This window comes from Palaemon carinicauda, chromosome 32, assembly GCF_036898095.1.
Source record: "Palaemon carinicauda isolate YSFRI2023 chromosome 32, ASM3689809v2, whole genome shotgun sequence".
Lineage (NCBI taxonomy): Eukaryota > Metazoa > Arthropoda > Malacostraca > Decapoda > Palaemonidae > Palaemon > Palaemon carinicauda.
The window spans coordinates 2371168-2388099 of record NC_090756.1 but is presented as its reverse complement, the minus strand read 5'-3'; the positions used below and the strand labels follow the sequence as shown (position 1 = coordinate 2388099).

Sequence of the window (16932 nt, the reverse complement as noted above, 5' to 3'; positions counted from 1 at the left end):
AGAGAGAGAGAGAGAGAGAGAGAGAGTGTGTGTGTGTGTGTTTTCTAATACTCAGTAATAATAAGCCCTTAAAATACAGTGATCCCCTTCACAAATACTATTCCAAATTATTCTATTCCTGTCGTCCCTTACTTCCCATTACACAAGATAAATTAAAGCAAAACTTTACTGAACATACTTATTTCTCCCTTTATTCAACTGAAATTTATAATATACAGTAATTCTAGTAAAGCTGAACACTTTTCATTATTGCCAGAGGGAAGGAAATAAGATGGTTATTTTGAAACATTAAACCAAATTCAATTATTATTTTTTTCTTTACTTGATTATATTTATAATACCAATCCTTATACACAAGTTGATTCTATATTAACCCTCTTAAGGACATACTGGTACGTTTCACAAAAGCCATCCCTTTACCCCCATGGACGTACCGGTACATCCTTGCAAAAAAATGCTATAAAATTTTTTTTTTTCATATTTTTGATAATTTTCTGAGAAAATTCAGACATTTTCCAAGAGAATGAGACCAACCTGACCTCTCTATGACAAAAATTAAGGCTGTTAAGAGTAATTAAAAAAAAATATACTGCAAAATGTGCTGGGAAAAAAATAACCCCCTGGGGGTTAAGGGTTGGAAATTTCCAAATAGCCTGGGGGTAAAAGGGGTAAGGTATTCTCCCACCCCATAACCCTGAAGTCAAAAAGAAGTGATTGAAAAACTTTTAAAGATGTTTCTGATTAAAGAGCCAAGTTTTTTGTTCAATAGCTATCTGAAGCAAATCTGCTAACACATTTCAAGATAACATAGGCCTAGATTCAACATTCAATAATAGTTGCTAATAATTATGGGGAAGTTTCGAAAGATAGAGATGAAATGGTATACACAAAGATGAAACTATATTCATAGTTATAGGTTATATTCACGTACAATCGATATACTTTCATATATACACTAGAATGAATGTGAATCAATTGCTAAAAATAGTAATGATAACTTTCCCTCAGTCACAAATTTCGATAACTTGTTTACAGTACTTAGTACTTTAGACATTACTAAAAAAAATACGATCTACAGTAGATGTATACTAAGAAGTCCAGAGGAAAATAACATTTGATTTAACATCTAGCTAATGAAAATTGAAAAAATGAGCAGAAAATTTCAAAGAAAAGGTCCTTCTCATTTACATTTGATCTCAATTGACTTATTAATATTCAATTTCCTCATTTAAAAACCAAAAAATACAATACAAATATAAAACCAATCCATTCAACATTACATATAATTCCAGCTAATTATTTTAAGTAGTTATAGGAATCCATTAACATTTGATATATTCTTATTCACTAACTAGATTTTAGGGAACTAAATGAATGATTATACATGTTTTAATATCAAATAAAAATTAGGAAATTGAAATCTGAACTTTTTAATTAGAACGTCAAAAAAGCTCATACAGTAAATGTTGATCTGGACCTAATTTTCAAGTTAAATTTAAGGAACTTAGAATTTACTAGAAAAAATAGCATCCCATTTTTACAGTGGATAGATGTATGTAATTAGAAATTAAACTAAAATTAGCATTATATGGACTGACTTTGCAAAAATTAAGAACAAATTAAATACATGCTAAAAGACTGAGTAAAAGTTAATAGCTTTAAGAATTAAATTCATGTCTTCCAGAAATAGACACTGATAAGTTTGAAATAACCTGGTAATATTATTGTTGTAAAAGTACAAAAAAATTAAATTTTTTAATACTGTAACTTAACTTTTTTATCATCTTAATATTGTTGTAAAAAAAGAAAAAAAAAATCATCACTAACTTTTTCATCTTCAGTTAGTGATTTCTACTGAACCTATGGGATATAAGTGGTGTAACCACTGTACTAGCCCCTAAAATCTCAATACGTTTGGTCAACTGACCATTTTCAAGATATTTGTAGCATTGTAATGATATTCTAACACCCTAGGAAAATTTGACGATAGATTAGCTAATCCAGTTGAGACTATTCAGTGTTGCTTTTAAAATCAGAAATAAATGAGAATAATCGATAATAATCTGCGTCGGAAATTGGATTTTTTCTGTAGTAAATCGCAGATTATTATGTGCTGATCTTCATCTTGATGCATGAAGAATGTCTCGTGTCACATGATAAAAAGCCGACATGCAGTTTATTTTTCTGGTTTGAGCTGGTGAGGCTACAAATGATTTACTTCTTCCGATGATTCTGGTCTGAAAAATGAATAAATAGATGTTAATTGTATATCAGTCTTATTCAAATATTTAACTGTGCACTTCATCATCAAGACTACACTTTCAATAGAATATTCTGAAGACAAACTAAAAAATAAAAAATATTCTTATGTAATAAATATCAAATAGTGTCAATAATCACAACTAAGTATTTCTTGTAAAGTAGAAAAGTATTACCTCCTAGATCTTAAATAAGGAATTACTTCACTACAATAATCGAATGACTAGCCTCAGGTAATGCACCGACTCACAGTAGCTCCCCTGATTGATACATTATCTTCAGAGATACTCAATAAAAACAATACTCTGAATAAAACATCCCACCTTACATCGCAGAGGATACCTTGTCAAACACACACAATACTCATGACATAAAAAAAAAAAAAAAACCCGGGCTTGTATAAGTTCTGAGCAAAACTGGAATTTACAGACAGTAACAGTTTCAGGAGAATATTACTTAATATGAAAAAGTACAGTGCTGTGCAACTATAACAAATTTGGAAGTGATTTGTATTATTCCTAACAATTCAAACCTGGAGCTCTTTACAGTGGAGACTCAAGATAGGCTATAGCCGAAACTACAGTAGCAGTTAAAACTTTAGCAAGGCATAATTACTCTCTGCTATTTGGTGGAGGGGGAGGGGGGATGGCGGGACCACTGTATGTAAAAACGCTCCAGGTTTGTATAATTAGGAAAATATAAATTATTTCCATTTTCAATATTTCAATTCAGAAGGAACCCAATGAAAGATCTATTACAGCCAGATTTCAAGTCTTTGCCCCTAACTCAGGGACGCAACTAAGTGTCACTTGCCTCCATACTCCTGAACGAGTGACGCTGTTGGACAATCACTGTAGCTCGCCGACTCTCTCTGCGGAGGCCAGGGCTACCAAGAGAACAGTCTTTAATGTCAGGTCATGGTCTGACGAGTAACTGAGCGGTCTTAAAAGCACTCCTTTCAGAGAATGTAGTATGTGAACTACTGTACATTCAAAAGCGTTAAGTCAAACTTCCAACTAAGAGCAAATGCGCTCAAAACTTTGTGAGAGAGACCATTCCTTCGAGGAGGAACTGTTAACTCTGTTGAATCCAAAGGTAAGGCTCACGGCTGAGACCGAGCAGTTTTTCCCGCTCTGAGTTACGACAAAAATTCCGCTATCATTGTGACAGCAGCACTGAGGGGAGCGATACACCGTCCACAACACCCACAACAAAAGACTGACCACTTGGCCTTGTATACGGAGGAAGATGACTCACGGAGGTCTCCTGGCCTCCTCCTCAGAACTAGTTGTAAAAAGCACCGCACTGTTAGGAGTGGCTGAAGAACCTACTGACGTGAAATCATGGCGATGCTATCGCTCAGTGAAAGATCTTCACGTGCGGTTGTCTAAGCAGATCAGGAAGTAAAAGGAGCTCCTTCGGAGCCTCTGTGAGCAGATACAAACATGTAATCTATGTGATGCCACAACGGAACTATTCGGGTAATAGAGAGGTTTTACTATGACCTTACCTTATTAAAAAATCACCTGACTAGGCAGGAGGAGGGGAACGCGTAAATGTCAAAGTTGTCCAACCGATGTTGGAAGGTGTCCTGCCAGACTGCCTACGGATATGGTAACGGACAGATCGATCGTTGACGAACTCCACAAAGTCATGACTTTGTTGGCTATTGCTGTTCAGAGACCATCTGGAGCCTACAATCTGAGTTTTCCTGCTCAGATTGTCTGCCAGTACATTTTTCTCGCCCAAAATGAAACAGGCCGATAGGGCTACCAAGCTGTCTTCTGTCCATCTCAACAATCTTACAGTTGGATGGCAGAGGGGCTGTGCAAGTACCTCCTTGATTGTTTATGTACGCCACTACCATGGTGTTGTCACTTTCCTTGCACCACAGAGTGACCTGAACGGAACTGATGGAATTGGTGGTGGGCTAGGAATGCTGCTCTCATTTCCAGGTTTTATGTGGCATTGTAGCTTGGACTTGGACCAGAGCCTGGAGGCTGTGTGGTGCAACAGGTGAGGCCCACCCCTCTTATTTTAAGGCATCTGTAAATAGCATCAATTCTGGGGGAGGAGAGAGGTGTACTTCCCTGAGTAGGTTGGTGTTGGACTGCCACCAGCTCAGGTATCTCTTTTGCTATGTCCCTATTGGAACCATGATATTGGAAGGGTCTAACTGCTGAGACCAAGAAGTCTTCAGCTGCCAATGTACAAAGCGAAAGCACAGGCTGTTATTGGGTATTGGGCACAAGTTTCTACAAGGAGGCCAGGTGCTCCAGCATCCTTTGCCACTACTACACTGGCAGAGCGGCCTGTAACAGAAAACAGGCGCGCTGCTCGTTTCATCCTCTCTATTCTCTCTTTGAACATTAAGACTTTGCCTAGTCTGGCATTGATCTTCATTCCTAGATATACCAGTTCTCCAAGGGAGGCGCGTACGCTCTACATGAGCCAGCACGCTCCCGTCCAATACTAAAGTAGGGGGAACTGGTAGAGTGGGGGTGTGTCCCAAAGTAGGGCGAAAAGGTAGAGCGGGGGTGTGTCCCAAAGCTGCGAACCCCGGCGAGCGCGAATGGTGAGCCACCTAATGGGGAGGTGAATGTTGCGATGAGTGTGTCGGCGACCACCTGTATAGGCGTGCGAGGTAAGGTGGTGGACATCTTTGCTTCCGGTCTCACTGATAGAACATAATGCGGTGGTGAGTGAGTGCGTACTACCGAGGTAATGTGCACCTGTGGTGAATGCAATGTCAAACCATGACATGTAGGCAAGTAGGCTCTTACAAACTCGCTATGAGGTTGGCGAGTGACCTAGATCGTGCACAGATCTCCATCAGGCAGATGAGCTCGCTCACCTCACCCACCAATGCTCCATGAATGGGTGGGCAATGCTGCGCAAGACTCCCACGTGAGACTCAAGTCTGTGCTCTCACACGCCAAAGTTGTATGGCCCAAAGCACTCTTATATGACCCGCCTCGTGCAGAAGCTTGACAAGTAGCAGTATGTGAACTACATTCAAAAGCGTTAAGTCAAACTTCCGACTAAGAGCAAATGCGCTCAAAACTTTGTGAGAGAGACCATTCCTTTGAGGAGGAACTGTTAACTCTGTTGAATCCAAAGGCAAGGCTCACGGCTGAGACCGAGCAGTTTTCCCTCTCTAAGTTACGACAAAAATTCTGCTATCATTGTGATGGTAGCACTGAGGGGAGCGATACACCGTCCACAACACCAACAACAAAAGACTGACCACTTGGCCTTGTATACGGCGGAAGATGACTCACGGAGGTCTCCTGGCCTCCTCCTCAGAACTAGTTGCAAAAAACCCCGCGCTGTTAGGAGTGGCTGGAGAACCTCCTGACATGAAATCATGGCGATGCTATCGCTCGGTGAAAGATCTTCACGTGCGGTTGTCTAAGCAGATCAAGAAGTAAAGGGAGCTCCTTCGGAGCCTCTATGAGCAGATACAAACATATATTCTATGTGATGCCACAACGGAGCTATTCGGGTAATAGAGAGGTTTTACGATGACCTTACCTTATTAAAAAACCACCTGACTAGGCAGAAGGAGGGGAACGCGTAAATGTCAAAATTGTCCAACCGATGTTGGAAGGTGTCCTGCCAGACTACCTAGTAACGGACAGAACAATCGTTGAAGAACATGGCTATTGCTGTTCAGAGACCATCTGGAGCCTACAATCTGAGTTTTCCTGCTCAGATTGTCCGCCAGTACATTTTTCTCGCCCAAAATGAAACAGGCTGATAGGGCTACCAAGCTGTCTTCTGTCCATCTCAACAATCTTACAGTTGGATGGCAGAGGGGCTGTGCAAGTACCTCCTTGATTGTTTATGTACACCACTACCATGGTGTTGTCACTTTCCTTGCACCACAGAGTGACCTGAACGGAACTGATGGAATTGGTGGAGGGCTAGGAATGCTGCTCTCATTTCCAGGTTTTATGTGGCATTGTAGCTTGGACTTGGACCAGAGCCTGGAGGCTGTGTGGTGCAACAGGTGAGGCCCACCCCTCTTATTTTAAGGCATCTGTAAATAGCATCAATTCTGGGGGAGGAGAGAGGTGTACTTCCCTGAGTAGGTTGGTGTTGGACAGCCACCAGCTCAGGTATCTCTTTTGCTATGTCCCTATTGGAACCATGATGTCGGAAGGTTCTAACTGCTGAGACCAAGAAGTCTTCAGCTGCCAATGTAGAAAGCGAAAACACAGGCGGCTATTGGGCACAAGTTTCTACATGGAGGCCGGGTGCTCCAGCATCCTTTGCCACTACCACTACTACACTGGCAGAGCGGCCTGTAACAGAAAACAGGCGCGCTGCTCGTTTCATCCTCTCTATTCTCTCTTTGAACGTTAAGACTTTGCCTAGTCTGGCATTGATCTTCATTCCTAGATATAGAAGTTCTTCACGGGAGGCGCGTCCGCTCTACATGAGCCAGCACGCTCCCGTCCACTACCAAAGTAGGGCGAACTGGTAGAGTGGGGGCGTGTCCCAAAGTAGGGCGAAAAGGTAGAGCGGGGGTGTGTCCTAAAGCTGCGAACCCCGGCGAGCGCGAATGGTGAACCACCTAATGGGGAGGTGAATGTTGCGATGCGAGTGTCGGCAACCAGCTGTGTAGGCGTGCGAGGTAAGGTGGTGGACATCTTTGCTTCCGGTCTCGCTGATAGAACATAATGCGGTGGTGAGTTAGTGCGTACTACCGAGGTAATGTGCACCTGTGGTGAATGCAATGTCAAACCCTGACATGTAGGCAAGTAGGCTCTTACAAACTCGCTATGAGGTTGGCGAGTGACCTATATCGTGCACAGATCTCCATCAGGCAGATGAGCTCGCTCACCTCACCCACCAATGCTCCATGAATGGGTGGGCAATGCTGCGCAAGACTCCCACGTGAGACTCAAGTCTGTGCTCTCACACGCCAAAGTTGTATGGCCCAAAGCACTCTTATATGACCCGCCTCCTGCAGAAGCTTGACGAGTAGCATTATGCGCTTGTACGGGAGGAGGCATTCGCTCGTAAGGCTGCGGGAGATGGGTTGTACTACCAACCTTTCCGGAGAGAAAAAAAAGTCTTCCCTTCTAAACTACAGGAAACTGGGAATGGACTCTGGGCTACCTTGTCAGCCAACTACCAGTAGGGTACCTTTCCGGAGAGAAAAAGTCTTCCCTTCTAAACTACAGGAAACTGGGAATGGACTCTGGGCTACCTTGTCAGCCAACTACCAGTAGGGTACCTTTCCGGAGAGAAAAAAAGTCTTCCCTTCTAAACTACAGGAAACTGGGAATGGACTCTGGGCTACCTTGTCAGCCAACTACCAGTAGGGTAGCCAGCACAGCCCTGGGATTATGTCTGTTGATCCACCCCAAAGGGTTGGCAAGTACATTGAGAGGAACATAGAACCTTGACTCTTGAGCAAAGATCAATTCTCATGGGTTGTACAGGAGGGGCCGAGAGTAGATATCTCAAGTCGATTGGTATCGAGTCATGCAATTAGTTGCATGAAACTGTTCTGTTACGGTGGTGGTGAATCCTGTCCTCCAACTACCTTTAATCCAATGGTAATTGGTCGTGTACATATGCTTCCAGATCAGTAACGCCAGAGTAGCCAGTACTCTCTAGAGTACTCTTCATATATTTCAGCACTGAATTTAGCCAACTCTCTCCCTCTCTCTCACTTACACACACACATTTTAGGTCATGCAGCTCATGCATGTGTAGCAAGAATGTTAATCTAATAGAAGAGATGAGACTTACATTGTAATGTGTTGGAGATATCAGTATGATAGAATCATCAAACAACGGAATCTATCCACATGGCAGCTATGACATCACAATCCCGGTGGCTGCGATCACTGGGATCATAAATAGCAGGATGCTCTTGAACTAAGCTGATTAGGAACTCCACTTGCATGACGATCACAACACGATGGCCTTGCTGTGACTGATGTAGAAATTGGGTTCAGCCCTATATGTGACTCGACTCAACTCTTCTGGTGTAAACGGTTTTTTAAATAACCATACAAATTAACACTTAACTAGGGTGGCGATTCATGACGCGAGATTATTTGCCTTGACTTGACGCGACTTGAGTCACTTTGTTTAAAGGCAGCCCAAGGGTCAATATGATCTCCATGTCAATTGGAAGGAGAGAAAGTGCTAGATCCTTCAAGAAAGTAAAACCTCCACTGATGGGAGGGGGACATGGGTTGAGATTCTATAAAACATGCTTGCTCTTAGATGCCTCTTCGGCAGGTCCCGACCAGGGAAGCTCTGAAGATGGTACTGACCCTTGCAGGGCACCAAAGTGCCTGTCAATAAAGGTCTTCCCTCCCTTCACAGTTTCCTTGATGCCTCACCCAAGTTTTTTATCCCCATGATTAGAGCTAAGGCCTAAACGAAGGCTGACTCCATCTTCAGGTTCAATGACTTTGCTAGGGAGGAACTTTGGTCAGGGGTTATATGATTTGTGGTCTCTCTTGACACATTCTTTTCATTAAGGACACAGTTCATTGCGTTTTTGCCATTTTTAATTTCTTGGCTCCCGCTACTCAATCAGAAGGACCCTTAGACTGACTAAATACCGTAAGTAGGTAGATGAAAGAAACTAGACGAGCATGGGGAGTTACCCATTTTCAAACTAGGGAGTGCACCAAGTGCTCAATCTCCTTAGAATGCATTGTAGAGTAATAAAAGAGGACATGGCACAGGGGAATGAACTTCAACATAAGGCTGTGTGTGCCCCGGGGGAGGATGCCCCCGTCAGGGTGCGAGCAAACAGGCTCATCTAAAGAACATCTAATGTGCAATTGGGAGCAAGTAGCAATGAAAAGCAAGGGATGAGAGTGAGAGTATGGAAGTATGTGCAGGCGATGGGTGCATGTGATCAGGAGTGTGCGGGCAATTGGCACTGCAGAAAAGGTGACTGCATGAATAGTATAACGCAATTGGCAAGCGCATATAGATGAACGCAATGGGAGAGCGCATATAGGTGGGTGCTCTCTGTCCAGTGTGTGCAGGCTAACACATGAGGGCAAGCAAAGAGATGGAGGTGCATGTAAGGTTTCACATGGTGCTCCAAAGAATCTGAAATAGTAGTCAGTGTTTCCATGGTCTGAGTCGCTGGGAAAACAATCAAGGAAATGCAGGTCTAAATTAAGAATTTCCTCTGCCCACGTGGCAGGTGAGGAAGATACCGGAATGTAAGTACCCAGGACTTGCGGCAATTTATGCTCTGAAGGGATGCCCTGCCAGCCCATGAAAGGCTGGGGTCTCCTTATGGCCATTTTCTTAGCATTGTTGTCAACTTAAGATTTAAGGCTTATAACCAGGCGAAGAGCGGGGAATAGCTGCCTCTTCTGGGCAACCAGTTACCACTGTTTCTCTCATAGCTTTCCCATGATTGACTTCAGAACTGCCTTCTTTCTTGTCACCACCCCTAGAAGGGTCAAATGTTCAGGCACCAGAAGAAGAGAGAATGCTCGAGGATTTCCTCGACTTCGAGGATGACCCCAAAGGGGAATGGTTTAGTTTTGACTTCTTCTTGCTGTACAGCACCCAATGCGCTGACGGACAATCCTTGGATTCACTGCAAGAGGAAGACTGCAGAAGTCATGCCCCATGTCAGAGGTATAAAAAATAATGAGGATCTACATGGCTCCTGCTCATGAAGGCGAGACCAAGCTTACATGTGTACGACCAGGCAGCTTTAGTCAAAGTCTCTTCTTGGTGTGCTGGAGAGGGGACAGGGCCTCCCCATCACACACCAGTAACTACTAACACCTCATTATACATCTTAACAGCCTAGCTCCAGCCTAGTTGAAAACATACTCCTATTAAAGGATGGTTATTTGTGTAGGAACATACATTGGACATCCAACACTATCCTAATCTATTGGCAATTAAATCCCACCTTAACTCATTACTACTTTAGTCTTCTAACAAGAGCACTTTAAACTTCAACGCCCTTCATTTGGTGAAATTTACAATTAGTTCAACTAACAATTGTCAATGCAATACAGAATGAAGACAATCCTACTGTAATTTACTAAGAAGAAAGTTCTGCCATAACTAATTATGAAAATAATTATAATTTCAATTAAATCTTACTCAATCCATAAACTTGACTTTGCTAATGTAATCCATTGACAATCTATAATCATCATAATCTCCATCTACTAACAAGACAACATTTTATTATAATTCCATTCAAATCTAACAAACAATTCTCTTTATTAATCTTACATTCAACATTCCTGATAATGCAGTTATCTGGTTTTTGTCCATTCTATGCTTCCACAGAAGAGCAGCAAAATTAGAAACCTTCAATTTTCAGTCTCCCATTGCACTTTGCTCAAGATGCACCTGCAATAGAAAAAAAAAGTGAAAACATTTAAAATATCTCCCATTTTGTAGAATCACAACAGAATTGAACATTACGTTCTATTATAATTATCTAAATGGACTTTTCAAAAAGCAATGTTATGTTAACTACAGTATTCACTGATAATTATGGATTGATATGCTCCAATGAGAATGCCGTAGCTGTAGAAAACCCACTACTATTACCTAGTGATTTTAGGCAGTTTTCAATGGACAAGTTTTAAGACAAAGACCTGTTTACGCATGCAATGATTTGACTAAACCTCACCTGAAATTGTCCAATCATATTCGAAATATATATTCAGTTTCAACGTTTCATCTCAAATTATAAAACTTCCCCAATTCCTCATTTTATTCATGATCGACATTTGCGAGGGTTGTAATCTGACCCAGTTCCAAGCACTGTCCTTTATTACGTAATAACTCAGAAACGCTTAACGATTTTAGGTAACCTCACTCAGGGTTCTTTCAGGACATACTAAGTGTCCTTAATATTATCATCTTATTATGTCAAAGTTCATAAGCATAAAACGCTTGCAGTTTAATTATGGGCTTCCCCAACACCAGTCAGTCTGATGCTATTGCTGCCCTTCACCCGGAAACATCAAACAGTGACCAATAAGCAGACAATACGGTATCCTTGGTCAGCTTAATAATGCTAAAATGACAAATTCATAGATAATTTGTATTTTTCCTAACCATACAAACCTTAGCTATTTAAATAGGGTATTACTTTCGGCGTAGCTGAATGACGAGCCATTGGATTTTTAACGAGGGTTAACTACCTCCTCGCTAGTTAGCGGGGGGTACGCCCCCCTCACACACCAGTGAACTGATTCACTTCGATTAAGAGGTAGGACTTCACGGGGGACAGGGCTGGCGGGCAAGTATGATTAAATAGCTAAGGTTTGTATGGTTAGGGAAAAATACAAATTATCTACAAATTTGTCATTTGTTCCATAACCGAAATACAAACCACGCTATTTAAACAGCGTAGGGTGGTAAGTCCCAGCCTTACTGGCTTTGGCTTTGCCTGGGAACTCAGAATCAGAGTGTGTAGCACTCGAGATAAGGAGTCCCTGCACCTCGCAATTCCCTTGCTCTGCAAGGAACGTGCGGCCTACGTAAGCTTGTGTGTGAAGGAATGAAGTGTGACTCGTCCTAGGAAGTTGACCTGGAATCCTTTAGATGGAATTCTAGGATAGGACATTCCCAATACAACCTCGTCAGGGTATGGGGGACGCGACAGTATTATCTTAATACTAGGAACACAAGGAAGCATGGTTTACCTGCAGTGGTTTGAGGTCAGCTGTGCAGAGAACACAGGATGCTGCTTTCCCCAAGAGGGGGGAGGATGAAGAAAAGAGTTAGGCATACTTTTTCATTCATGCAGATCAAAACCGGGTAACAATGCCCTCATCCTTCTGCTACTTGTCCATTAAGGAGCCTGAGGTTTAGACCAGCTGTTGTGCAGCCACCACAGGGCCATTAGAGAACGTATCAAGCCTCCTGTGGGTCACGTCCTGCAGGTAGTGGGCTGTGAAGGTCGTTTGACGCTTCCAGACCCCAGCTTGTAGAACCTGCGTCACTGTGTAGTTTCTCTTGAATGCCAGGGACGTAGCGATGCCTCTGACATCGTGTGCTCTAGGGCGACGTGACGGAGGAGGGTCTGGATTCAGGGAATGGTGGACGACCCTGCGAATCCATGCCGAGATGGTGTTCTTAGTGACCCTCCTCTTCGTCCTTCCTGTGCTCACAAACAATGCTCGCACTCGAGGACGAGCTGCAGCTGTTCTCTTACAGACTCCTTACTGGGCACAGTAGAAGATGGTCTGGGTCATCTGTTACAGAACGGAGACTCGAAATCCGGAAGGAGTCGAACCGTGGATCCGGAATCCCAGGATTTTGAGTCTTAGCCACAAACTCAGGGACAAACCCGAACGTTACTTCCCCCATTCCCTTGAATGGGCGACGTCGTACGAGAGACTATGAAGTTCGCTGACTCGCTTGGCCGAAGCCAATGTGAGTAGGAACACCGTCTTTCAAGTCAGGTGACGATCAGAAGCCTGGCGTAATGGTTCGAACGGAGGTCTCTTAAGAGACCTGAGGACTCGAACCACGTTCCATGTAGGAGGTCTCACTTCCGACTGAGGGCAGGTAAGCTCGTAGCTTCGTATGAGTAGAGAAAGTTCCAGTGAGGAGGAAATGTCCATTCCTTTCAGTCTGAAGGCAAGACTTAAGGCTGAGCTATAGCCTTTCACTGCCGAGACTGAAAGGCGCATTTCTTCCCACAAATACATAAGAAACTACGCTATTGCTGGAATAGTGGCATCGAGGGGAGAGATACCCCTTCCACGACACCAACCACAAAAGACTCTCCACTTCGCCTGGTAGACCCCTGCGGATGACTTTCGCAGGTGCCGAGACATCCTTTCCGGAACTTGTAAAAAGCCTCTCTCTGTGAGGAGATGCTGGATAGTCTCCAGGCGTGAAGCTGAAGCGATGCTAAGGCTTTGTGGAAGATCTTGCAGTGTGGTTGCTCGAGTAGCTCGTGTCGCGGAGGAAGTTCTCTCGGGAGTTCCGTCAGGAGCTGCAGAAGGTCCGGGAACCACTCTGCATGATGTCATATCGGAGCTATTAGTCATTGACAGGTTGACCAATATTCTGGTCTTGGTGAGCACCCTTCTCATCAGACAGAACAGTGGGAAGGCATAAACGTCGATGTTGTCCCACCATTGTTGGAAGGCATCTTGCCAGAGTGCCTTGGGGTCCGGGACTGGGGAACAGTACAGCGGAAGCTTGAAGTTCAAGCCACATTTACCCGGAATGAAGCGAGCTGAGTGGAATCGAGTGGACTTCGGTCCATCTCAGTACAGTATCTCTACTGCAAGATGGGATAGCTGTTGTGAAAAGTTACCTCCCTGCTTGTTGATGTAAGCCACTACCGTGGTGTCGCTCATCACCACCACGGAGTGACCCGCCAGGGTTTGTTGGAACTGTTGAAGTGCTCGATATACGGCCTTCATTTCTACCGGATTTATGTTGAGGCACTTTTCTGATTCTGACCATAGGCCTGAGGTCCTGTGGTTCAGAACGTGGGGCCCCCACCCTTCTTTTGAAGCGTCCGAGAACAGCATCAAATCCGGGGGGAAGACTAGAAGATCCACTCCCTTTCGGAGGTTTTCGTCTGTCACCCACCACTGAAGGTCCGTCTATTCCGCAGGACACATAGGGACCAGAATGTCCGGGGAATCATGGCCTTAATTCCACCGGGACTTGAGCCGCCATTGCAGGGATCTCATCCTGAGGCGGCCGTTTGGAACTAGACGGGCCAAGGAGGAAAGGTGAGCTAGGAGACGTAACCACAATTGGGCTGGAAGCTCTTCTCGTCTGAGGAAAGGATCTGCGACCCTCCTCAGCCTTGCTATCCTGTCGTCTGATGGAAAGGCTTTGTGGAGATTGGTGTCCAATATCATGCCTAGATATATCAGTCGTTGAAATGGAAGGAGAAAAGACTTCGAGATTTACCACAATCCCTAGATCTTGGCAAAGTCCCAAAAGCTTGTCTCGGTATCGAAGAAGGGTCGATTCCAAGTCTGCCAGGATCAGCCAGTTGTCCAGATAATGGAGGAGACGGATGCCGATCCTGTGTGCCCACGAAGAGATCAAGATGAACACACTAGTGGATACCTGGGGTGCTGAGGAGAGACCGAAACACAGCACCTTGAACTGGTAGATCTTGTTGTCTAGGCTGAATATTAAGTACTTCCAGGAAGACGGATGGATTGGGATCTGGAAGTACGCGTCCTTCAGATCCAGTGTACACACAAAGTCTTGCGGTCTCACTGCAAGTCTGACCGTGTCTGCTGTATCCATGCTGAACGGAGTTTGTTTGACAAACTTGTTCAGAGCTGAGTCAACAGAAGAAGCCTGGGGAGCCGTCGACGACCTCCTGGAGAGCATCCTTCTTCAGCATGGTCTCGACTTCTGCCCGTAGGGCTAGCCCCTTTGCCGATCCCATGGCATAGGAGTCAACGACACTGGATTCGCTGTCAGGGGAGGAAGAGATGTTATGAACGGGACGCGATATCCCTGACTGATCACGGAGATCGTCCAGGAATCGGCCCCGAGTTGCTGCCACCTGATTGCGCAACTTTTCAGGCACTGGTGGACATGCAGGGGGATTGCCAATCCTAGCGTTTGCGGCCTTGGCCGCTCCCTCTAGGATTCTTGCCTCCCCTGGAGGACTTTTTGCCCTTCTTGTCTCTGACAGGAAAGGGCTGCTGCTTGGACACTGTCGTCTTTGCTGCCGCTGCCGGTTTCGTCGTCTTGGACTGGCGAGGTTGTTGAGGTGCTGGAGGTTTGTAGGGCTTTGTTGTAAGAGCCCTTTGGAAAAGAGAATCCTGGTTCGATTTTCTCCATCTCTCAGCCGCCTGTTCCACATCCTTGGGCTCAAACAAACTCTTTCCCAGGAGGGAAGTGTGTCTGAGCTTGCAGACATCCACAGCTGGGACTTTCGAGTGGAACCTCTCGGTCACCGCATCACGTCGCTTCAGGATCGAGTTTGCTCACAAGTTCGAGACTTGGTGGGCCAGAAACTCAATGGTGCGTGTGCCCGAAAGGAGGAAGGTCTCCAGGCCTGAGTCGACTGAAGAAGCCTGGGGAGCCGTCGACGACCTCCTGGAGAGCATCCTTCTTCAGCATGGTCTCGACTTCTGCCCGTAGGGCTAGCCCCTTTGCCGATCCCATGGCATAGGAGTCAACGACACTGGATTCGCTGTCAGGGGAGGAAGAGATGTTATGAAAAGGACGCGATATCCCTGACTGATCACGGAGATCGTCCAGGAATCGGCCCCGAGTTGCTGCCACCTGATTGCGCAACTTTTCAGGCACTGGTGGACATGCAGGGGGATTGCCAATCCTAGCGTTTGCGGCCTTGGCCGCTCCCTCTAGGATTCTTGCCTCCCCTGGAGGACTTTTTGCCCTTCTTGTCTCTGACAGGAAAGGGCTGCTGCTTGGACACTGTCGTCTTTGCTGCCGCTGCCGGTTTCGTCGTCTTGGACTAGCGAGGTTGTTGAGGTGCTGGAGGTTTGTAGGGCTTTGTTGTAAGAGCCCTTTGGAAAAGAGAATCCTGGTTCAATTTTCTCCATCTCTCAGCCGCCTGTTCCACATCCTTGGGCTCAAACAAACTCTTTCCCAGGAGGGAAGTGTGTCTGAGCTTGCAGACATCCACAGCTGGGACTTTCGAGTGGAACCTCTCGGTCACCGCATCACGTCGCTTCAGGATCGAGTTTGCTCACAAGTTCGAGACTTGGTGGGCCAGAAACTCAATGGTGCGTGTGCCCGAAAGGAGGAAGGTCTCCAGGGCCTTCCTGATGCTCTCCTTGGACAGATCCTCGGATCGCAGCAGGATGCCCAGAGACCCCAGCCAGACATCCAGCCACGAAGTGGCCTGCATGGCACACTTTGCGACCTTCTCCTGACTCAGGATCTCTGATGCCAAAAATGTCACTTACCGGCTGGAGTCTCTCTCAAGAGAGACTCCCCTGGTAAGCTCTTCCACAGAGTGGTGGATTGGAAGAGCTAAACAAGACTACTCCATGATCTCAAAATACCTCTGTTGGACACGAGGAGGTGGGAGGAGCTTGTTGCCAGCAGTGGAATGGCTGGAGGAGGCGAGCTCGGAGAGCTGGCCCTCAACCTAATCCCTGGCACTCTTCACCCCTTGGGACCAAGGCAAAGCCACACTGGTCTTAGTGGGTTTCTGAGTGCCAAAGACTCGGTCCAGGACCGTGTCCTTGCCCTCACGAGGGGCGATCTCAGGGTCCTTGAACCCGTTGAGATGCCTCATCAGAGTCAAGACTTGCCAGAAGGCATGTTCCGACTCTTGCTGCTCTCCTCCTGGTGAACTGGCAGCAAAGTCTCCTGTCCCCAAATGCTCTACTTGGGGGGGAAATGTGGACGTTCTCCTGGGGTCTCGCTGGCTCTGGTCGAATCCTGGAAGAAGACTTCGGGATAGTCTTCGAGTCCTTTGGTTCCCTTCAAGGAGGAATGCAGGACTCCAGCAACGAAGTCTGAGGGCTCTTCTCCGCCCCAATACGGGACGATACTCCTTTTCGCGGTGGGGTTTCTCCCATTGGTGCGGTGGGGTTTCTCCCATTGGTGCGGTGGGAGAAGGTCTCACCTCGGTAGATTCCCCTGAGGACGGAAAAGCTTCCTCCACAGGAGAAGGAGAGATCATCTGAGGGGGGAAGAAGCCTTCCTTACGGACTTCATAGGAGC

General features: G+C 45.4%; 1 long non-coding RNA gene across 1 annotated transcript in view; it reads right to left on the bottom strand.

Annotated features, from left to right (window-relative positions):
* Window positions 1–699: 699 nt before the first annotated feature.
* LOC137625700 (uncharacterized) overlaps window positions 700–16932 on the bottom strand; it is a 30131-nt gene continuing 13898 nt past the window's right edge. The window contains exons 2-3 of the long non-coding RNA XR_011040874.1: window positions 10513–10632; window positions 700–2237 (exon numbers count right to left, since the gene is read on the bottom strand). This is a non-coding gene — a long non-coding RNA (uncharacterized lncRNA). The remainder of the gene's footprint in view (window positions 2238–10512; window positions 10633–16932) is intronic.